Source organism: Polypterus senegalus, chromosome 10 (genome assembly GCF_016835505.1).
Source record: "Polypterus senegalus isolate Bchr_013 chromosome 10, ASM1683550v1, whole genome shotgun sequence".
Lineage (NCBI taxonomy): Eukaryota > Metazoa > Chordata > Cladistia > Polypteriformes > Polypteridae > Polypterus > Polypterus senegalus.
Window position 1 is genome coordinate 147,507,217 of NC_053163.1, and position 25,342 is coordinate 147,532,558.

Genomic DNA, 25,342 nt, shown 5'->3' on the forward strand with positions numbered 1-25,342 from the left:
GCTGTGCACTGACGCTTCCCATCCAACCTGATGGAGCTTGAGAGGTGCTGCAAAGAGGAATGGGCGAAACTGGCCAAGGATAGGTGTGCCAAGCTTGTGGCATCATATTCAAAAAGACTTGAGGCTAGAATTGCTGCCAAAGGTGCATCGACAAAGTATTGAGCAAAGGCTGTGAATACTTATGTACATGGGATTTCTCAGTTTTTTTATTTTTAATAAATTTGCAAAAACCTCAAGTAAACTTTTTTCATGTTGTCATTATGGGGTGTTGTGTGTAGAATTCTGAGGAAAAAATGAATTTAATCCATTTTGGAATAAGACTGTAACATAAAATGTGGAAAAAGTGATGTGCTGTGAATACTTTCTGGATGCACTCTGTATCTATCTATCTATCTATCTATCTATCTATCTATCTATCTATCTATCTATCTATCTATCTATCTATCTATCTATCTATCTATCTATCTATCTATCTATCTGTCTGTCTGTCTGTCTGTCTGTCTGTCTGTCTGTCTGTCTGTCGGTCTCTTCAAGCTGTGGCTGTAGATGCCATTGTAACACAGTCAGACGCCCCCAGATGAAGTGCGGAAGTATAAAGCGTCTTGCTATATGAGTGGCTTTGAAGGTTGGGGGAGTTCACTTTTATTCTTTCGAGTTGTTGTGTGTATGAATGGTGTTAATATGTTTGTATACTGCATTTTAACCCTGTGATACCCCCAGTCCCCACTCCACAATAATCCCACCTTCTTTCCCAGCGGGGTCATCCTGTATTCTTTCAGGGAGAATCTAAACACAACTACAGAAAAGAACAGCAGTACAGACAGCTATTTGAATGAGACTTTAAGTTTACCCCACCCAATATAACTTATTTTAACCCCCCCAAAAGCTCTTATTCAATGAGTTTTGCATTTTGCAATTTCTAATTCTCCTGCAAAGCTAATTTTAGTGTCATTTTCACAAAAGTCTATGCAAATCGAAACTTGCTTGTTACACTCATCACTAGCTATAATAACATTGGTGGTAATAAAACGATTACTCACTAAAGGTTTACATTTTTTTGTTTGGATGCCAACAGCTACTGTAGAACTTCAATAACATGGAGTCAACAGCAGGGCTGTCTTAACAGCATCATACACCCCCTGGGCAAAGTAGTGCACAGGGGCCCCTGTTTTGATAGCAAAACAGAAACACACATCGGGCATCAGAGACATCGTGGGCCCCCTATGCACAGCGCCCATTGTGCCCATACGTTAGGGTGGCCCCGCTTTACAGGACTGTAAGTGTTGTGTGAATCTTAGAAATGCAGCGAAGAAAAGTAACATTGAGATTGCAATGTTTGTCACGTCGGGCTTCTCTGCAGAGTCACCTGATGCACCCGACCAGAGTAGAGTTACACTGCAAAGGGGGACAACTAAGGCTGATGAAGTGTAGGACTGGAAAGGACAACTTGCATTGGTAAATATCAGGCCAGCCTCATTTGCATAGAATAAAAAAAACCAAAACATACTGGAATAAACAATGTGAGCAGCCAAATGTGGAGTTCGTAATCTCATAAACATATCCAGTCATATAGAAGAATTGAGCAGGACTGTGAGTGCTGCTGGACTCAAGGGCTCCGGAGACTTGGACAGAGCTGTTATGTTTCAGGGGTTCAAATTCTTGATTAATGTCTCTTTAGTTCAATTTGAATCCTTTTCTTTATCTTAATATTGTTATTGACTTAGTTTCTGAGTTGTCTATCTATCTATCTATCTATCTATCTATCTATCTATCTATCTATCTATTATATAGTGCCTTTCATATCTACCTATCTATCTATCTATCTATCTATCTATCTATCTATCTATCTATCTATCTATCTATCTATCTGATTATACTGTATAATGCCTTTACTATCTATCTATCTATCTATCTATCTATCTATCTATATTATATAGTGCCTTTCATATCTATCTATCTATCTATCTATCTATCTATCTATCTATCTATCTATCTATCTATCTATCTATTATATAGTGCCTTTCATATCTATCTATCTATCTATCTATCTATCTATCTATCTATCTATCTATCTATCTATCGCATTTTGCAGAACCACAACAATGTGTTATTGCACTTAACACTAGGATATAATTATCTTACTAATAGCAATAATGAGGTAACATTCTGAAACATTAACAAATAAAATTAGCAGTTTTATAAGGAGGAGAGGAATGAAGCCTGTCCTGCAGCTGATGGAGAGGAATGCCTCAGGGGCCTCCATGCAGACAGTGGAAACTCTCACAGCATCAGGTGTCTAGACGGAGGGATGGACCTGCATACCTGGGACACTCCTTCAGAGGGCGTGAAGACAGGCTGCGGCTCACATGTGAGGGGAGTCAAAGACCACCGTCGCTCTGTCTGTCTGTGCCTTTCACATCCGTCTATCTATATAAAAATCAGGAGTTCTCTCCCCTCGATTTCCTCGTATACTCAGTTATGGGGATTGATATTTGAGGAGTAAACTGCAGGATAGTGATTAGATTTTTATATTATGCACATTAAAGAACCATCAACAACAAATTAATTCAAATTAGTAATATATTGAACAATTATTATAAAAGTAAAGTTGAATAAATTGGACTCTGCAGCTGCATGAATAAAAGGTAAAGTACCACTTCTGGTTAACAGAAATAGCCCAGATGTTGATAGAAATCTGCATTTTGTTCCTAATACTTCTATGCAAAATTTGGTTGTCCAGAGTGAAAGCGAACTCAGGTTATCATGTTTACATACAGAGACAGACATAATTCAAAAAATGGTATTTTTCAGACTCCGGGAGGTCTAAAACGTCGAGACTCATCAAAATCTCGAAATAGATTTTTTAGACGATTACAATACTCTCCCTATACTTCGTATATGAGAAAGTAAAAATAAGAAAAGAGCGCTCCGCCATAGATAGAGAAAGAAGATGCTAGAAATTAGATGAATAGATAAGACTTATACAGTAACAACAGAAATGGTTAAATTATTTTTCAAAGGGCATGGAGGAGATTCTAGGAGACAAGCAGTTAGAAGGTCCATAATCCATCATAGAAGGTCCATAACCCATCAGCAGGACCAGTATCTGCTCCTTTGGGCAAGGAGGAACAGGATGAGCACTGCCAGAGCCCTACAAAATGACCTCCAGCAGGCCACTGGTGTGAATGTCTCTGACCAAACAACCAGAAAGACTTCATGAGGGTGACCCAAGGGCCCCATGTCCTCTAATGGGCCCTAAGCTCACTGCCCAGCAGCATGCAGCTCGATTGGCATTCGCCATAGAATACCAGAATTGGCAGATGCACCACTGGTGCCCTGTGCGTTTTAAAGATGAGAGCAGGTTCACCCTGAGCACGTGACAGAAGTGAAAGGGTCTGGAGAAGCCATGGAGAACATTATGCTGCCTGTAACATCATTCAGCATGAGCAGTTTGGTGGTGGGTTAATGATTGTCTGGGGAGGCATATCCATGGAGGGTCACACAGACCTCTACAGGCTTGACAAAGGCACCGTGGCTGCCATTAGGTATCAGGATGAAATCCTTGGACCCATTGTCAGACCCTATGCTGGTACAGTGGCTCCTGGTGCACGACAATTCCTGGCCTCATGTGGTGAGAGTATGCAGGCAGTTCCTGGAGGATGAAGGAATTGATACCATTGACTGGCCACCACACTTTCCTGACCTAAATCCAATAGAACACCTCTGGGACATTATGTTCTGGTCCATCCAATGCCACCAGGTTGCACCTCAGACTGTCCAGGAGCTCAGTGATGCCCTGGTCCAGATCTGGGAGGAGATCCCCCACAACACCATCTGTCATCTCATTAGAAGCATGCACCGATGTTGTCAGGCATGTATACAAGAACACAGGGGCCACACAAAGTGCTGCGTACAATTTTGAGTTGCTGCAATTAAATTTTGGCAAAATGGACTAGCCTGCCACATTTTTTCACTCTGATTTTTGGGGCGTCTTTGAATTCAGGGTTCTGTAGGTTGATCATTTTCATTTCCATCAAACGATGTGGCATCCTTTCGTTCCTAACACATTACCCAGTCTATATCAGTATAGATATCCAGGAGGATTCCTTTTTCCCCATTGAGATCTGATGTGTTTTCAAAGTGTTCCTTTGATTTTTTTGAGTAGTTTATAATAAATAGATATGCAATGCATTATGTAATAATAGATAGATAGATATGAAAGGCACTTTATGATAGATAGATGAGAGGTTAGGATCAGGCACTGATACAGCACATTGCCACACCCACCACATGACAAACCAACTCAGGATCCAGATCAGGACCCGAGTGCAGCCAAGGGAGTTTTTTTATGGTGGCTGGAGGGCCAATTGAGCCACCAACCCCTAAGATTTTTCCCTGCAGGCTGGAGGCAGATTAACGGAGCCATTGCAGGTTAAGGGCCTTGCTCAAGGGCCCAACAGAGCAGAGTCACTTTTGGTATTTACGGGATTCAAACCAGCAACCTTACAACTGCCAGTTCAGATCCCTCAGAGCTACCACTCCGCCCAGATAGATAGGAAAGGCATTAAATAATAGATAGACAGATGTGAAAGGTGCTATATGATAAATAGATAGATATATAGATATGAAAGGCACTATATTAGAGATAGGTACTGTAAATATGAAAGACATGGAGGTTAAGTGGATTGACAATGCTATATTGGACCTAATGTGTGTGTGTGTCTGTGTTTTTATATGTGTGTATTTGTGTGTGTGTTTGTATGTGTGTGTGTGTGTGTGTGTGCGTGTGTTTATATGTGTGTGTGTGTGTGTGTGTGTGTGTGCATATTCCCCCTACAATGTACTGCGGCCCATCCAGTAATTGTTCCTGCCTTGTGTCCATTGATTATTCTGATAGGCTCGGGCTTTTCTGGATGAAGTGGATTTAGAAAAGCGCAGGTTAGACGGGTATGCTGGGCGCTATATAACAGACAGATGTGAAAGTCACTCTGTGATGGACATATTTAGACAGATATAAAGGCCACTACATTATAGACCACTAGAGACACTATGCAATAGGCAGATGGTTGGACTGGTATGAAAGGCTCTATATAATCGATATTTTAACCTGACTAACTCATATGAGTCGCAGATTCGTCTTCTACACTGATTTCCATCTCTGGTTTTTTATTTTCTTGTCACTTTCCTCATTTATTGACGGTGATGTCGCTGATGTCCTACCTGGACTTTGAGGTTTGGTGTTCAGTCTACAGACCCTTGGGTTTCACCTATGAATATGTGGCTTTTGCTCCCTTTGCCAGGTAAAAAGTGTGGCCCAGATGGTGATGGCTTATGGTGGATGTCGCCAGTCTGAGTGCCCCTGAGCCGGTCACTGCACCTGCTGGCCTTCCACCTGGTCCAGTTTCTCATTTCAGATTATGCTGCATATTGACAAGTGGTTAATGACTGAGCTGGGGTGTCCATTGCATTGACTGGCAGGAAGTGAGGAGTGTCACATTAAGGCATTTGCTTTGATGTGCCTGTGGTGCCAATGCCACACGTTTACCCTTCACCTCCTTGGCATCAAACGCCATTTTAAAGTCAAAAACAATTAAGGGTTACAAGTCTCGTCGTGTTTACAAGTTACTAAGAGGACCAATCTGTGTTATCCAAAAACACATCACAAGAATTGGGCGTGTGGCCAAAGCTATGCAGAGTGCTGTTTTAAAGACGACGAGTGACAAACGAGTGACAAACAAGTGAAGAGGCGTAACCTGTAAACGGAATGAGAGGCACACAAACAGAGAGTGGCGCCGAATCAGACAGTGAGCCTGGGAACCTTGGGGATCAGCGACACCTCAGCTATGCCAGTCACGGCAGCAATGAGGGTGGCGGTGGGAACAGCTGAGGCTTGGCCAGGGACGTCGCGGGAGAGTAAGCCCACCAGTCAGTTGACCTGAGGGTCTTCCTGTCACCTGGCCAGCTAATAAGCAATCATATTTAGCTGTTCTGCAGTGTCATGGTGCCCGCTGTCATTGAAGTTATGTTTTGATCCATTGCTGGTCTTCTCTGGGGTAATACGTGACCCCCCTGACCCAAAAGGATGGGGGTGGTCTTCAGTCAAACTGTTTCCCTCTGAAGTTGAGGAGACTGATGGCATCTGGCACACGTACACCTGCAGGGCCAAAGACAAGTTGACTTGGCCAGGTGGATGAGATGGGCTCTAAACGGGCATTTGGATGCCCACTGCACTGCTCATCCTGTTGTCGCTTGGCACCTTACCAGTGCCCAGCTAATTAAACCTGTCCTGGGAACATCCAAGAGCTTCATGAATCCTCTGCCCTTCTGTTTTTTTCACATCTCCAAAGCAAACTCCTAGGAGATGCAGGCTGATTTCAGAATTTGGGCTCGTCTTAGTGTGGGCTTAAGTGAGATCAGTGAATGAGCTGGGAAAGGGGGGAGCGGGGGGCTGGTGGGCGGTCACATGTTTACACTCGTGTGGTTCAGCTAAAGAAAACGAAACTCACGGCGGCTAAACGTATCCAGGTGAGTCACGCAGCCCCTGCTATTTATAGCAAGAACAAAGACAACATTGTCTTAGGAGTGAGCTTAAGGGGCAGAGCCTGGGGGGGTGGGGGGTGATGGGGCTGCCTCGTGATTGGCTACGGGTAAGACGCAGGTGAAAGCTTTGAGGACGGACTGACTTGGAAACAGTAAAAATAAAAAAAAACGGCTTCGATGAACTGGCAAGGTGCCAGCTGGGGGTTCTGTGAGTCCTGGGCCACAATGGCATTCATGTGGAGACCTCCATCATTTCAATAACACCAGCTTCTCCGCTCCCTCAGGATTGGCATTAGGGCGGTGCTGTCACCCCAAACACATTTGAAGTGTGAAAGTCCTGTGTCAGGTTGGACTTTTTGGAAGCTGGATTGGGTAAGGTTGGCACACAGGGGTCTTATATTAGCGGGAGATGCCACCCTATCCTGCACTTTGAGCTTTGGGCACCTGAACCTGAGGAGGAGGAGTTGGCTTGAGTTATAGAAAAGAATCAGCAGATCTTACCCAGGTGTCCTTAAGGGTTATAATGTACACCTCCCAAAGTGATGCAGGTAGGTCACAGATGGGCAAGAGCTGAACACTGACTGGGGGCATCAACCAAGGAGTTTGAGGTTTCCAGCTGTTTTCGGGACTTTTTGGACGCTGGCTTCAACATGGTTGGCACGCAGGGGTCTTACATTAGCGGGGAGATGCCAACCAATCCTGCAACTTGAGCTTTGAGATGCTGAACTTGAGGTGGAGGAGGAGGAGGTGGCGGTTGGCCTGAATTGTAGAAAAGAATCAGCAGATCTTACCCAGGTGTCCTTAAGGGTGATGACGTACACCGCCAAAGTGGTGCAGGTGGAGAGGTGGAAACAGGTGGGTCACAGTCGGGTAAGAAGTGAAAGCCAATTGGGGGGCATCGACCCAGGAGTTTGAGGTTTCCAACTGCTTTCAGGACTTTTTGGACACTGGCTTCAACAAGGTTGGCACACAGGGGTCTTACATTAGTAGGAGATGCCAACCGACCCTGTACCTTAAGCTTTGGGCCACTAAACTTGAGGAGGTGGAGGAGGAGCAGGAGGTGGCAGTGGGCTGAGTTGTAGAAAAAACTCAGCAGGTCTTGCCCAGGTGTCCTTAAGGGTGATAGTTTACATTCCCCCACAAAGTGGTGCAGGAGGTAAAGTAGTAACAGGTAGTTCACAGTTGGGCAAGAGGTGAACGCTGACTGGGGGGCATCGACCAAGGAGTTTGAGGCTTCTCACTGGTTTCATGGGTTTTTGGAAGTGGACTTTGGCAATATTGGCACACAGGGGTCTTACATTAGTGGGGAGATGCCAACCGATCCTGCACCTTGAGCTTTGGGTTGCTGAACTTCAGGAGGAGGAGGAGGAGGGGAGGAGGTGGCAGTTGGCCTGATTTGTAGAAAAGAATCAGTAGATCTTACCCAGGTGTCCTTAAGGGTGATGACATACACCGCCAAAGTGGTGCAGGTGGAGAGGTAGAAACAGGTGGGTCACAGATGGGCAAGAGGTGAACACCGACTGGGGGTCATCGACCAAGGAGTTTGAGGCTTCTGACTGATTTCATGGCTTTTTGGAAGTGGGCTTTGGCAATATTGGCACACAGGAGTCTTACATTAGTGGGAGATACCAACTGATCCTGCACCTTGAGCTTTGGGCACCTGAACTTGAGGAGAAGGTGACAGTTGGCTTGAGTTGTAGAAAAGAATCAGCAGATCTTACCCAGGTGTCCTTACGGGTGATAACGTACACCGCCAAATTGGTGCAGGTGGGTCACAGATTGGCAAGAGGTGAACACCAACTGGGGGATATCGACCAAGGAGTTTGAGGTTTCCAACTGTTTGTAGGACTTTTTGGATGCTGGCTTCAACAAGGTCTACTCACGGAGGTCCTTGTGGAGCTGGCCGATAATTCTGATAACCCTGAGTTGATAAGTAGGGCTGGAGGAAGAGGGCATTTAGAGGGTGAAGCCAGGAAGCACCTCTTCTAAATGCAGAAGCTGAAGTAGAAGCCTTGACAGAAGAATCTCAATGAGATGTCGGGACAGCTTAGCTATTAGCTAAACAAATGGGCTCGATGGACTGAGTGGTCTCCTCTCATGTGTCAAATTTCTTATTTCTTTCCCAATGGGTTACTGCAATGGGTCCATTGTTGTGCTGCCAGTCTACATTCCAGGGTCATGCAACAAGCGAGGGTCCATCATGGGAGTCAAACGACCAGCAGACTGATTGATCAGGGACAGCAGGCCACCAAGAAGCCAAAAAAATCTTTTTCCAGTCTTGGCTCATTTTGACCGTTTTATTTATTTTTTGTATATTTGGGTGGAGGTGGCACAGAGGCCACCAGCTTCAAGTGCCACTCAGGTTTCGTTAACTGGCCTGAATTGTTTCCTCAGATGGAGTTGACTCGCTCTTTGTACCCGATGCTGCCTAGCTTTCCGGAACCTTAAACGGATGATGACAGATTTTATTCATATAGCGCCTTTACCAAACTGAAAGCGCGTCACCAGAATAAGATGATCAGACAAAGCCTGGAAGGCTGGAGGGTCCCAGATGTAACATGGCATTGCACTGCAGTTAAACTCTTCATTTCCTGAGCCGTTTTGGCTGGGATACTCCTCAGGCTCCACAGCGTCCCCAAGTGGCATAAAAGTGAATGCCTACCTTCATTAGTTCATATAAGTGTGCCAGCCTGCCCCCCTGGATTAACGCACAGCCAAAGTACCCCCAGAGGCCAGAGGTATGTAAGGCACCATATACAGTAGACGTCCAGCCACTTAAAAGCTCACTTGTTTTGGTCCTTGAGGACGGACAGTGGTGCACTTGCCACTGACTGCTGGAAATTACAGGATATAAAAGTGAAGTTTTTCCAAACAGTACCCTGTGCCAAGGCAGCGGGGCTGTGTGACGTGGCTTAGGGAAAGGAATTTTTCTGGACGGGGGTGGGTATTGGAGTCTGAGGGCAGGGGGCCATTGCCACTGAATTCCCACTTCCCGCCATGTGGTTAACCAACGCATCCTGATAAACTACTTGGGATTGCCCAGTGCACAACCATAATGGCTTAAAGAGCACTTGACCGGGCAGAAGGGAAATTACAGTGCAGCAGAATGGCGGTTGTCATCCCGTCTGAACAAAAGGCTCGCAAGACTCAAAAAGACAATAATTGAGGCGTAGGGGCTGGGAAACGAGAAGGCAAGGAGCCTAAGAATCACTTGGCACAGTGGGCACGGCTGAGGATAAAGCCAGGCCTGTCGATGGGAGGGTTTTTATGTGTTGGGGCACAGCATAAGAAGAAGCTTCAGCCTAAGTTCCAGTTAGCAGCTTTTTCTGGTGTCTTCCATTTGCTTCATTTTTTTTTTACTTAAATTAGGGGTGTCCATCTCTGGTGGGCCGCAGGGGCTGAAGTTTTTCATTCTAACCGTCTTCTTAATTAGGGAGCCATTTTTGCTGCTGATTTGTTTTGGTTGTAATTGACGTGACTCAGGGCCCCCTTAGTTGTTTCTTTTTTCTTAATGAGCAGCAAAACAATAATAAGACCCAAAACGACCAGCTAACCTGAAAATAAGGAACGGTGAAGCTCTGCTCAGGTCACCCAAACATCTTGATGGTGGTCTTGGAAAAAAACAAAAAATCAGCAATTAGAGCAGCAACAAGTTGTCCATCCATCCATTATCCAACCTGCTATATCCTAACTACAGGGTCATGGGGGTCTGTTGGAGCAAATCCCAGCCAACACAGGGCGCAAGGCAGGAAACAAACCCCGGGCAGGGTGCCAGCCCACCTCAGGGCACATGCATGCACACACCCACCCACCAAGCACACACCAGGGACAATTTACAATCACCAATGTACCTAACCTGCATGTCTTTGGACTGTGGGAGGAAACCCACGCAGACACGGGGAGAACATGCAAGCTCCATGAATAAGCAGAAGAGCCAAAGACCCCTCGTCAAGAGCTTCAGAAAGACCTGCAATTAGCAGAAAAGAAGAAGTAATGCACTCAGCCGCCATGGCCTCTATACACGCTCTCCGCGCAGGACTCCACTGCTGAACAAAAAAGAACACTGAAGCTCATTTAAAGTTTGCTGCACAACATTTGGACAAGCCATTGAAATACTGGGAGAGCAGAGTCTGGTCAGCTCTTTGGATGTCATTGCACACACCATGTTTGGAGGAGAAATGGCACTGCACATCACTCCAAAGACACCACGCCAACAGTGAAGTTTGGAGGTAGGAACATCATGGTGGGGGGCTGTTTGTAAGCATATGGTACTGGCAGACTTCATAGAATTGAAGGAAGGATGAATGGAGAAATGTGCAGGACATTCTGGATAAGAATCTCCTGCCATCTACCAGGATGCTGAAGATGAAACGAGGGGGGAAATCTCAGCAAGACAAGGACCCCAAACACACAGCCAAGGAAACTCTCAATTGGTTTCAGAGAAGGAAAATAAAGCTGCCTAACGGCTCAAACTTGAATCCAATTGAAAATCTATGGAAAGAACTGAAGATCAGAGTTCAGAGAAGAGGCTCCTGGAACCTTCAAGATCTGAAGACAGTTTGTGTGGGCCAAAATCACGCCTGAGCAATGCATGTGGCTGGTTTCTCCATACAGGAGGCGTCTTGAAGCTGTCATGACCAGCAAAGGCTTTTCTACTAAGAATTAAATACATTTCAGTAAGTGTGTTCAATACTTATTCCCTGTGTCATTACACTTTATTACACATAACTTAATTTATGGATTTATTTGTTTTGATTTCTTTGTATGTGTGGATTACTTGGGCTGTTACCGACATCTGGTGAAAATGTCACGTCAATAGCCCCATTAGAAATATATTTACTGAGAAAAATGTTGACACGTTTAATACTTATTTTGCCCGCTGTACAGTATGTACGTGTATATAGATGAGTGTATGTATGTATATATTGTAGAAGAAATACCACAAACAAAAAAGGAATCTTCATAGGTTCACAAGGTTTGGGGACCATCCCCGTATATTGTCCTGCGGACAAATGAAAGCAAGAGATGCAAAAGGTTGATCATAAGTACAAGTATTGTAACAGATGACAATGTGGCATTGACAAAATGGTGTTTTTATAAGATGGTGGATGATGGAAACAGGAAATGGTTGGCAGGAAATGGCGTCATGGGGGAGGAACCAGAAGTGATGTCCAAGGTTAGAACCGGAAGTGATGTCATGTGGAGTCACTGGAAGTGACATCATGGCAGCTATTTTGAAGCCCAGAAATAGCCTCAATTATTTTTCTTCGGTTCTCCTGTGAAGAGAAGAGGTTCAGGTAAGTACCACATGACAATCCCTTCTCTCGCAATATTTCACTCACCTTTGAGATTTTTGACTGCTTCCTAATCGCACGTGTGTGACTATATATATATATATATATATAGTGGAAACCGTACCCCCAACACAGACAGACCGACACCAGGATGTATGAAACACGCTCCTTTATTTATTTCTCCTTTACTGCACCACAATGCCTTCTCTCATCAACTCTTTCCTTTCTTCTTCTTTCACCAACTCTTTCCTTTCTTCTTCTTCTTTCTCTTCTTCTTTCCCTCTTTCTTTATCTCTCTTTCTCTTGGACCTCCTCCTCCTCCTCCTCCTCACAAGCTTAGTCTCCTTCCTCCCAACTCTGGCTCTCTGTCTGGAAGGAGGCGGCCCCTTTTATCAGGACCTGGATGAGTCCCAGGTGCTCCCCTTGACGTCACTTCCTGGTGTGGCGGAAGTGTCAGGAAAGCCCCTGGAAGCACTCCGGGTCGTCTTGGAACTGTTTCCGGGAGCACTTCCTGGTGTGGCAGAAATGCTGCCATCCAGGACTCCCAACTGACCGGCGCCTGGCGGTGGCTACGCCTCTCACGGGCATCCCAGCTCCGTCTCTGTGGCCCCCAAATAGACCCGGGCGGCTGCCCTCTCGTGGCCGAGGAGAAGTATTGTCCCCGTTGGGGACTGTCCAGGCGTCCCAGCCGGGCAGTGTCCCCGTACATCTGTGACATATATATATATATATATATATATATATATATATATAGTGATGGACAGCTGGCGTTTCAGTCTGGCCGGGACGTCCCTCAATGGAAGGAACCCACCTTTTCAGGGCACTACATCCCCCGGGACGCTAGATGGCAGCTCCCCTGGATGGAAATGGTTCCTCGGATTTTCTCAGGGCAGTATGGGACATGCAGTCCGTCTCTTCAGCCCTGTTGGGTGCCGTGGGTGCCGTCAGGGGGAGCTCACCAAGAAAGGGAATATTACCGTGACGCTAACCCGGAAGTACTTCGAAGTCACGAGAATGGAAACACACAGTACTTCCGGGACACCTGAAGAAGATGTTTGACCCGGAGAAGGAATACTTCCGGGTCATGGACTTTATAAAGGATTATGGGAAACCCAGCAGGTTGAGCTGGAGTTGGGTGGTTAAGGACGTAGCTGCTGGGAGTTGGAGGATTGTTGTATTGTGTTTATTATTGTTTATTAATAAGAATTGTGGAAAGTGCAGTGCTTTGGGCACTTTATTGGAAGAAATATTAATAAAATTTTCTTGGTGTTTTTATACGTGTGTCTGGGATGTCTGACTGACGGGTTCAATGAGGCAACAGCGCCTCAAGCGTCCACAATATATATACTCCCTGTGTGGAGTTTGCGTGTTCTCCCCGTGTCTGCGTGGGTTTCCTCCCAGAGTCCAAAGACATGCAGGTTAGGTGGATTGGAGATTCTAAATTGTCCCTAGTGTGTTTTTAGTGTGTGGGTGTGGGTGTGCCCTGTGGTGGGCTGGCACCCTGCGCAAGGCAGGGCACACACACACACACACACACCAAGCACACACACAATAGGGACAATTTAGAATCCCCAATTCACCTAACCTGCATGTCTTTGGACTGTGGGAGGAAACCCACACAGACACAGGGAGAACATGCAAACTCCACGCAGGGAGGACCTGGTAAGCGAACCCATGCTGTCTCTTTACTGTGAGGCATCATATTAATATACTTTAAGGAAATTGCATTTCATTCTACTATGATTTAAAACTTTAAGCATTAACAAAGTGTCAATGGTTAATGTGTTCTTCATCATATTGTTTCCAAAATTATCAGCTTTGCTTAGCCCAGCTATAAGTTAACAGGATGGATACTTCAAAATTAAAAAGAAAGGCACCATATAATAGACAATTTGACAGATACATAAATATGAAAGGCGCTTTATAACTAAAAGATAGATAGATGTGAAAGTACAGGGCAGATTCAATGCTGGAGGGCCACACTGGCTGCAGGTTTTTATTCCAACCCAGTTGCTTAATAAGAAGCTCTTATTGCTCAAGTAACACTTCTGCTTCACTTTACTGATCTCGCGCATTAAGATTTTGAACCCTTATTGCTTATTTTAGTCTTAACAGATGTATTCTCGTTCTTTAATTGCTCCTAATTAGCAATAACAGGCAAATGACAAAAGAAACCAGCAGTTCTCCATTTGGCTTGTTACCATTTACTCCTGTGTGTATTAATCATACGCTCTTTGGTTTAATTAAATACTTGGAAGGAAAGTGAAGAGAAAAAAGTGAAGGGCTGAAGATTACTCGTCCATTTTAGTGAAATTAAATTATTGGCAACAATTATTTTCTAATTAACCAATTGGGTTGGAACAAAAACCTGCAGTCACTGCGGCCCTCCAGGACTGACTTTGCCCATCCCTGTGATAGATAGATAGATAGATAGATAGATAGATAGATAGATAGATAGATAGATAGATAGATAGATAGGAAAGGCACTATATAATAGATAGATAGATAGATAGATAGATAGATAGATAGATAGATAGATAGATAATGTACTATATTATAGATAGATAGATAGATAGATAGATAGATAGATAGATAGATAGATAGATAGATAGATAGGGTACGGAAAGTATTCAGACCACCTTCAATTTTTCACTCTTTGTTACATTGCAGCCATTTGCTAAAATCATTTAAATTCATTTTTTCCCTCATTAATGTACACACAGCACCCCATATTGACAGACAAAAAAAAGAATTTTTGAAATTGTTGCAGATTTATTAAAAAAGAAAAACTGAAATATCACCTGGTCCTAAGTATTCAGACCCTTTGCTCAGTATTTAGTAGAAGCCCCCTTTTGAGCTAATACAGCCACGAGTCTTCTTGGGAAAGATGCAACAAGTTTTTCACACCTGGATTTGGGGATCCTCTGCCATTCCTCCTTGCAGATCCTCTCCAGTTCTATTAGGTTGGATGGTAAACGTTGGTGGACAGCCATTGTTAGGTCTCTCCAGAGATGCTCAATTGGGTTTAAGTCAGGGCTCTGGCTGGGCCATTCAAGAACAGTCACAGAGTTGTTGTGAAGTCACTCCTTCGTTATTTTAGCTGTGTGCTTAGGGTCATTGTCTTGTTGGAAGGTAAACCTTCGGCCCAGTCTGAGGTCCTGAGCATTCTGGAGAAGGTTTTTGTCCAGGATATCCCTGACTGGTGGAGGGCTGCAGTGATGGTTGGCTTTCTACAACTTTCTCCCATCTCCTGACTGCATCTCTGGAGCTCAGCCAAAGTGATCTTTGGGTTCTTCTTTACCTCTCTCACCAAGGCTCTTCTCCCCCAGTAGCTCAGCTTGGCTGGACGGCCAGCTCTAGGAAGGGTTCTGGTCGTCCCAAACGTCTTCCATTTAAGGATTATGGAGGCCACTGTGCTCTTGGGAACCTTAAGTGCAGCAGAAATTTTTTGTAACCTTGGCCAGCTCTGTGCCTTGCCACAATTCTGTCTCTGAGCTCTTCAGGCAGTTCCTTTGACCTCATGATTCTCATTTGCTCTGACATGCATTGTGAGCTGTAAGGTCTTACATAGACAGGTGTGTGGCTTTCCTAATCAAGTCCAATCAGTAGAATCAAACACAGCTGGACTCAAATGAAGGTGATCTCAAGGATGAGCAGAAGAAATGGAAAGCACCGGAGTTAAATATATGAGTGTCACAGCAAAGGGGCTGAATACTTAGGACCATGTGATATTTCAGTTTTTCTTTTTTAATAAATCTGCAACAATTTCAAAAATTCTTTTTTGTCTGTCAATATGGGGTGCTGTGTGTACATTAATGAGGGAAAAAATGAATTTAAATGATTTTAGCAAATGGCTGCAATATAACAAAGAGTGTAGATAGATAGATAGATAGATAGATAGATAGATAGATAGATAGATAGATAGATAGATAGATAGATAGATAGATATGAAAGGCACTATATAATAGATAGATAGATAGATAGATAGATAGATATGAAGGCACTATATGATAGATAGATAGATAGATAGATAGATAGATAGATAGATAGATAGATAGATAGATAGATGTAAAGGTTCTATATGATAGATCAGGGTGGGTAAAATCATTCCTAGAGGGCCACACTGGCTGCAGGTTTTCGTTCCAACCCAGTTGCTTAATAAGAAGCTCTTATTGCTCAAGTAACACTTCTGCTTCACTTTACTCATCTCGCTCTTTCAGATTTTGAACCCTTATTGCTTATTTTAGTCTTAACAGCTGTATTCTCGTTCTTTAATCGCTCCTTATTAGCAATAAGAGGCAAATGACAAAAGAAACCAGTAGTTCTCCATTTGGCTTGTTACCATTTACTCCTGTGTGTATTAATCATACGCTCTTTGGTTTAATTAAATACTTGGAAGGAAAGTGAAGAGAAAAAAGTGAAGGGCTGAGAATTACTCGTCTGTTTTAGAATTGAAATCATTAGGATGATATCCTTAGAAAAGTAAAAAAAAATCTAGGATATGAGAATGACCTGACGTGGCAGAGATGAAGCACTAGCAAGCCATGAAATTAAGTAATCGACAAGGATTGGGTTTTAATTAAGCAATTGGGTTGGAACAAAAACCTGCAACCACTGCGGCTGTCCAAGACTCACTTTGCCCCCCCGTGCAATAGATAGAAAGATAGCCAGAGAGATGCATTAAGAAATGAATAGGTAAACATGTGAAAGGCACTATACAACAGACTGATGGACAGATCGTTTGGTCAATAGTGTCATGCCAGCTCCTGCCCACCTGATAAAGACTTCCCAGCTGCATCCCATGCCGCCGTCGCTGCCCCGTCAGGTTGCTCACTCAGGTATCTTCACTTTGGCTCACTGCCCCTGGCAGGGAGAAGGAGAGGACTAAAAAGAAGCACCTGAGGCGAGAACAGTGTGTTCACAGGAGAGCGGGAGGCCGGCGCTGGGATCGGAAATACTCTGTATATTACTAATAATAAACCCAACCAAACACCAAATGACATGTTTTTCCTTTTTTTGTTCGGTGTGTAAAGAACAAGATGGATGACACGCCAGGAGCGGCGCTTTGTCGAAGCTCGCCGCGGGGTGTGAGCGGAGCGGCCTGTGCTCGCACGTTCAGAGGGCCAGGCCAAGTTCATCTTGCTGGAGGTGCTGCTCCTGCACTCTAGTGTCCACTTTAAGTTTCTTTTTTTTTCCATGCTGGTGGACTGTCCAAAGTTTTGGCAGATGCCTCTGAACTCCTGGCTGAGCAGCTTGAGTTGTGATGTCAGCCCCCCTGGCCCCCTGGTGATGTCCCTGGATTGTCTCCTTCACAGCACTTTTTGACTTTTTCTTTTGCTCCACTGCAGCTCTTTGGACTTTAATGTTCTCAGGACGTCTTAACCCACTTTGGGGTCAGGGGAATGGCAGCCTATCCTGGCAGCAGTCAGCTCTGAATGGGATGCAAGTTCATTGATGCCAGTTTTAATATTTAATATCTGCCAATGCATGAAATCCAACTGAAGATGGTGGCTGTGAAGGGCATGCAGCCTACCCTGGCCGCATTGGGAGGGATGCAGGGGTCCATCAGAGAACAACACACACACACTTGTACTCGCAATGAGACAGTTCAGGAATGAACCAATGAACCTGTAAAGCAGGTCTTTGGGATATGTGGGGATACAAAAATGGAGGGAACACAAACAGTAGCTGATCACAGGTTCAGGGCACCAGACCTGAGAGGCAGCAGTAGAAACTGTCCATCCATTCATCACTCCGTCCATCCATCCGTCCATCTGTCCACCTTCCTAACTTTTACTGTTTTCACTTTACATACTTCCACTGGAATCTGCCATTAGAAAACACGAGATTCACCTCCACTCGTAAGGCAGAAGATCCTCAGCTCGTCTTTCAGACCAAATGCCATTTCTCTGATAAAGGACAAATTTGTCATTTTTTAGGTCAAAGTTAATTCTTCACAGTCATTGTATATATGCATTTGCCACATAAAAGTGATGTTCTTAGGTGAAGTTTTTATAAATTAAAAAAATTGCGTTTTAATATAGAGGTGAACAGGCCGGGGTCCGAACATGGAAACCTAAACCTTAAAACTTACCGAATGTGCCCACTTTCAAGTGTCAAAGGTCTCAGTTTAAGAAAATGTTCACCGCGTCTCGAAGGCATTGCTTGCGTCCACAAAAATAACACACTTGCGCCAAAGTGCCCCCTGATCAGCTAAGCGGAGGTAAGCAGTTCCACTTCCGGACCAGAGGGGGGCGATGTCACTAACAGTCACCTCTTCTTGTTTCTCAGTATTGGGAAACATGCCCAGTTAGGGCAACCGAGCCCAACAAGAAGGTCAGAAGAAAGTCCCACACTTTCCATTAAAAACAGGAAGGTGGCGTTCGTCTTGAGAGGACCTCGGAGCACAGAGGAGCTCAGATGAGTGATTACCTGCCACATAAACTGTTTAATTTACAATTGTCTCAGTTCTTTAAAGCCTGGCACTGGTTCTGTTACCATTTCCTTTCTTTTTGAGTCAAAAAGTAAATAGAGTTAGCTGTGGTGGTACCCCAGGTTTTCACGGTGTCTCGTCTGCTTCCTGGACAGAATCTTGGTACTGCTTTCTTGACATGTTTCCCTGCCCACTTATCTGCCAGCAGTTGCCATCACAGGTACAGTTTTGACACGTGTACCCCTACCTCACCAGGCGTCCTTAGCTTCAGGCTGCGTATCATTCAACTTTCATCTCTGCACTTCTGTTTCTTCAAAGGTGTTGTCCTGCCATGGCTTCTAAAAAATGATGTTCTGCATAAGAGACTGCCGATTGTCTGATATTGTGGCAGAACAGCTGGTGTGCCCTGAAATCAAACGATTTGAGAATGTGATTCAAAACACGCGCTGGCAGCCACGTCTACTCATATCATATTATTTTCTTGTATACTCAATAGATTGTTCTAATATTCTAAAATCATATTTATTCATAGGCAGTGCTGGCACACACACTGAGTCACATAGCGAGCCAGTGGTTTAATGACAGCTGCACACTCAAATCTTAGGGTTATTTTCTCCTAAATGGCATCACCTTCATGCCTGTTACGCTCTGTGTTGATCTTTTAAAGAGCCTACAGAGCGAGACTGACGCAGACCAACAGCGTGGTGTGTGTTGGTGAGATGGTGGCCATCACGGCTATAGGCTGAACATTTATGCCACGTGTACCCCCAATTCACCAGACCTCCTTAGCTTCAGGCTGCGTATCATTCTACTTTCATCTCTGCACTTCTGTTTCTTCCACAGTTATGTCCCGCCATGTCTTGTAACAAATGATTCTCTGCACAAATGTGTGTTGAGTGTTTATATTGTGGCAGAGCAGTTGGTGTGCCCTGAAATCAAACGATTTGAGTATGTGATTCAAAACGAGTGCCAGCAACAGACTTGTACTCAAGTCATTATTATTTTCGTATGCCACGTGTACTCAAGTCATATAATGCTGGCACACACGCTGAGTCACATTGAGACCCGGTGTTTGATGACAGCTGCACACTCAAATCTTAGGATTATTTATTTCCTTTATTTGCCCGTTTACATTCTGCGTTTTTCTTTTCCTGCAGAGGGAGAGCGGAGTGGCAGCCTGGTGTGTGTCGGTGAAGCCTGTGCACTGGAATTTCATTGTACTCTGAGCGCACAGCAATAAATCTGCACTGGACTGATAACACCGCAGTGAGGCTACATAACATGTCACTTGTGTTTGTTCAATGTTTATAGGTGCTGTTTGTCTGACCTTTATATTGTATAAAATATACAGTATACTCTCACCAGCCACTTTATTAGGTACGTCTGTTCAACTGCTTCTTAATGCAGCTCTCTAATCAGCCAATCATTACTTTAACATGGCCTTCTCATAACTTTCCTTTAACTTAATCCTGATACTCTGTATGTTCAATTCTTCATAATAACTATTCACAGTGGCTCCAAAATCCATACTGACCCCAACTCTCTCTTCTGTTTCTTTTTCCGGTTTCTTTGTGTTGGCGGCCTGCGCCACCACCACCTACTCAAAGCATCATGATGCACCAACATTGATGGACTGAAAGCCAGAAGTCTACGTGACCATCATCATCAGGTCCTTCCATGAAAACCCTAAATACAAAGAGGACTGTTTCATTTATGTTAGGTAGATTGCCCAGAGGGGACTGGGCGGTCTCGTGGTCTGGAAACCCTACAGATTTTATTTTTTCTCCAGCCTTTGGAGTTTTTTTGTTTTTCTGTCCACCCTGGCCATCAGACCTTACTTATACTATGTTAATTAATGTTGATTTATGTTGATTTTTATTGTGTCTTCTATTTTCTATTAATTTTGTAAAGCACTTTGAGCTACATTTTTTTGTATGAATATGTGCTATAAAAATAAATGTTGATTGATTGATTGATTGATTGATTGAATCACATGTGGGCAGCAACTCAATGGCAGTTTAGCATGCAGACCCTGTCAAGACCACCGGCTGAAGGCCAACCAAAGCATCAGAATGGATTAGGATTGAAAATAAAGGCCATTGAAGTAACTTTGAAAGTGGCATGGCTGTTGGTGCCAGGTGGGCTGGTCTGAGTATTTCAGAAACTGTTGATCTACTGGGACTTTCACACACAGCCATCTCTGGGGTTTTCAGAGAACGGTCCAAAAAGGGGTAATTATCCAGTGAGCGACAGTCCTCTGGGTCTTGTTGATGCCAGAGGTCAGAGGAGAATGGCCAGACTGGTTCAAAGTGATAGAAAGGCGACAAGAACTCAAATAATCACTCGATACAACTGAGGTATGCAGAAGAGCATCTCTGAGCACACAATACGTCGAACCTAGAAGCAGGTGGGCTACAGCAGCACGAGACCACCCCGGGTGCCCCTCCTATCAGGTACAAACACACAGCTGAAGCTACAATTCACACAGTTTCACCAAAATTGGACAATAGAAGGATAGAAAAACGTTGCCTGGTCTGATGAGTCTCAATTTCTGCTGCGACATTCAGGTGGTAGGGTCAGAATTTGCCGTCAACAACATTAAAGTGCGGATCCATTCTGCCTTGGATCAACGGTTCAGGCTGGTGGTGTAATGGTATGGGGGATATTTTCTTGGCACACTTTGGTCCCCTTAGTACCAACTGAGCATTGTTTAAATGCCACAGCTTACCTGAATATTGTTGCTGACCATGTCCAACCCTTTATGACTGCAGTGTACACATCTTCTGATGGCCACTTCCAGCACCATGTCACAAAGCTCAGATCATCTCACATGGGCTTCTTGAACATGACAAGGAGTTCACTGGACTCAAATGGCCTCCACAGTCATCAGATCTCAATCCAGTAGAACACCTTTGGGATGTGGTGGAACGGGAGATTCACATCATGGACGTGCAGCTGACAAATCTGCAGCAACTGTGTGATGATGTCATGTCAATTTGGACCAAAGTCTCCGAGGAATGATTCCAGCACCTTGCTGAATGTATGCTATGACGAATTATGGCGGTTCTGAAGTCAAAAGGGGGTCCGACCAGGTACAGTGGAACCTTGGGTCACGAACATCTCAGAACACGTACAAATCGGGTTACGACCAAAAAGTTTACCAAACTTTTGCATCTGTTCACGACCACACACTCGGTATACCAACAAGCCAGTTTCTCTTTCAGTTTGTGTGCGTCAATGATTTCCGCACGTGTTCAGTCTCTCCCTGTGCAGCGAGCGAGTTAGCGAGACACACACACACAGGCGTGTGAGAGACACACACACACACACTCAGGCGCATGTGAGAGAGACACACACACAGGCATGGAAGAGACACACACACAGGCGCACGACGCAAGAGACACACACACACACACTCAGGCGCATGTGAGAGAGACACACACACACACACAGGCGCATGCGAGACGTACACACACTCAGGCGCACGTGAGACAGACACACTCAAACACACACAGGCGCACGCGAGACACACACAGCGCGTGTGAGAGAGACACACACACACAGGCGCTGAGAGACACACACACAGGCGCGTGAGAGAGAGAGACACACACACACAGGCACACGAGGAAGACACACACACACAAACAGGCGCACGCGAGAGACACACACACACACACACACACACTCAGGCATGTGAGAGAGATACACACACACAGGAACACGAGGAAGACACACACACAGGTGCATGAGAGAGACACTCACACACACACACACAGGCGACGCGAGAGACACACACACACACTCAGGCATGTGAGAGAGACACACACACACACAGGCGTGGAAGAGACACACACACACAGGCGCATGTGAGAGACACACACACACACAGGCGAGAGAGAGAGAGAGAGAGACAGACAGGGCGTGAGACACACACACACAGACACGCAGAGAGACACACACAGACACACAGGCGCGCGTGTATTGTTGCAATGTTACTTTTCTTGGTGGTTTATTAAATTACAGATTTTTCAAATGTTCATTTTTTTCCCTCTGTGCTTAAAACTCATTAAAAAAAAGTGTTTTTAGCGACGGTCGTAAGGCTGGAGCATAACTCTTGCAGTGTTAGTTTTCTCTGTTGTTAAAGGTTTTACATTAGTTTACTATTACGCTGTGCATTCTATGGTGTAATTAACTATATTTGTGCTTAAAATCTTTAAAAAAATATTTGTCAGTTTATATGATCTGGAACGGATTAACTGTGTTTACATACAATCCTGTGGGGGAAATTAATTCGGTTCACGACCAAATCGGTTTTGCGACCAAAGTTTTGGAGCGAATTACGGTCGTGACCCGAGGTTCCACTGTACACTGGTTTAGAAAACGAGTGAAGGTATTATAGGGTGAGGGGCGGCTGAAATGAAATGGCCTCTAGAACCAGGCCTGATATGCAGTATACCTGAAGAAAAACGTGTCCCCTCTGCACCCGCGATGACGTCACCAATCACATCGCTTGACCTTTCCTGGAGGTGTGTGTGTGTGTGTTGGGGTGGAGGGGGTTGCGGGTATGGAGGGTGCCGTTAGCTCCAGGTTGCACTTATGAAAAGAGAGGCTTTGCATTTTTAAGGAGGTTTAAGGAAGCATTGAAGAAAAAGCCAAAGACTTATCATAACAAACGCTGCTGTCATTTCATCGAAAGGAACAACAGATCCTCACGTCTGTTGCCGTTACACACGGCCGTGCGGTGTTTTTATACTTTTCATCATCCTCTACCTACGGCTGTCCTGACTCCCCAGCGAGACCGTTTTTTGTCTAATCTGCGTCTTGCCGTCATTTCATCCTTTGGCAGGTCTCTGTCAGCTTCCGTCCATTTCTGAATCTCTCCAGTTGCAGTGTTTTCACATTGGACTTTGTGTGTTTGTACTGTAGGTGTTTATTTTCCATTTCGTAATTTTTATATATTTAATGGTTAAGACGAGGAAGGTCGGGTCCGTTTCAGTGTTTTTTTTTTTTTTTCTTTTCACTTATCACTGTAAATATTTGCATCTGCAATGGATTGGGGAATTCGGGGTGTGTATGTGCGTGATATTTCATCCACTTCTAATACATTCATTTTACACCTACTGAACTTTTATCTTGGACTAATTTATCTGTTTTTCTTTGTCCATCGAGTGGGCAGCTTGAGTGGAAGGCAGTTAAGAAACTGAAGGGTGAGTACGGTTTACTGTGACCGAGTGTGGACTTTGCTCCAGCAGAGCCGGGAGTGTGAAACTGTTTTTATTTTTTTATTTAGATCTAATCTGAGCTAAAGTCTTACTGTCTACCACACTACTTGGCAGTGTTGTGCATGAACTAGTTCAGAAGAGTGCCTTCATTGAACAAGCTCATTTTTCTAAGAAGGATGAACTTAACATAACGTATTTGCAAGTGAAGATCTTGAACGTGAGCGAGATCCACATTAAACGTTCTGCCTTACTCCACATTAAACGTTCTGCCTTACCCTGTAATGTAGGAGTGGAGCCAAATCTGAATACGGTATTCAGATAAGCACAAATAATGGATTTTTACGAATGTTTATTTCGTATGAATGTTTTGCCATTTATTTGTACTCGGAAAAAATAATGAAAAATCAAACAGGCACCACCTGTGTCTGCCTGCTTGTGTTAAACTGCACCTCCGCTTTCGCTTTTAAGAAGACGTTGGACTTCGCTTGTCCATTTTATATTTTTCCCCGTTGGACATACAATATGTGACGTGAATTTTGAATGGCAGTGTAATCGGTTAGCTCACCTACACCATGGGTGTCGAACTCCAGGCCTGGGGCCTCATGTATAAACGGTGCGTACGCACAGAAATGTTGCGTAAGAACTTTTCCACGCTCAAATCGCGATGTATAAAACCTACACTTGGCGTAAAGCCACGCACTTTTCGCGGTACCTCATGCCTTGTCGATGCGCAAGTTCTCCGCTCGGTTTTGCAGACTGGTGGCACCCAGCGTCAAAGCAATGGTACTGTTCCTGTGTGATTACTCATTATTTTCCTGACGGCTTTATAAATACACAGAAACTAACCGCATATTGTTTATTAGTGTAATGCATCTGATCTAATTAACTTGTAACAATATAATGGTAGAGGAACAGCCATAGTATTCCAAATACCATAACTGCTTTAGCGTTGTAACTCTCACTTCTCCTTCTTCTTCTTCTTCTTTCAGCTCCTCCTGTTAGGAGTTGCCACAGCAGATCATCTTTTTCCATATTTCTCTCACTGCACCACTCGGAGTATTTATATCACTGTATCTGAGTGTGAATCACAGCAGCAGCTGATCGGAAAGAGAATTATCGGTATACAGCTTTAAGGACACGCTGTCTCAGCCACTGCAAAACGTTTTAAAGCCTTTCCTGTACGGACCTCACGGTTCAGAAACAGTTTCATCCCAAGAACTTTAAATGCAGCCAATCAATTGCACCTTGTAGAACTGTTAGTACTTATAAGTACAATCACCTCACTGTAAACTTGCACTACAGCAGTGCTTCTCAAATAGTGGGGCGTTTGACCTCGGGGAACATGATTTTTATTTTTCTTTTAAAGTTTTTTGAATTTAGAATGCACTTTAAATCTTTTCTGTTACATTTAATAAAGCTATTCTTTGTTGTAATTTGGTCCATATTTCTTTCTTTTTTTATTCTCTTATACATTAATAAGGATACAGTGTTATGCAGAGGTGTACTTATAACAATTTTATAGACAAATGATACTATTTATAGTCGCGGGGGGCGTGAGAAATTTTTCTTCTTCTAGGGGGCATGACAGAAAATAATTGAGAAGCACTGCACTACAGTTATAATATCGCACAACCTGAGCCACTTTATAAAGCGCGTATTTACATATGATGACGATATCATTTTAAGGTGAAATGCAGCAAAATATGTTTGTTAAATTATACAGATAAAACTTTAACTTCATTTAAATAATCTATATTCTTCACTGGGAGTGTCGTGAAGGATAGAATAATTAAACATGTACTACGAAGATATTTCAATGTTCTTTAAGCGTTTTGAAGAATCGGGCTAAGCTT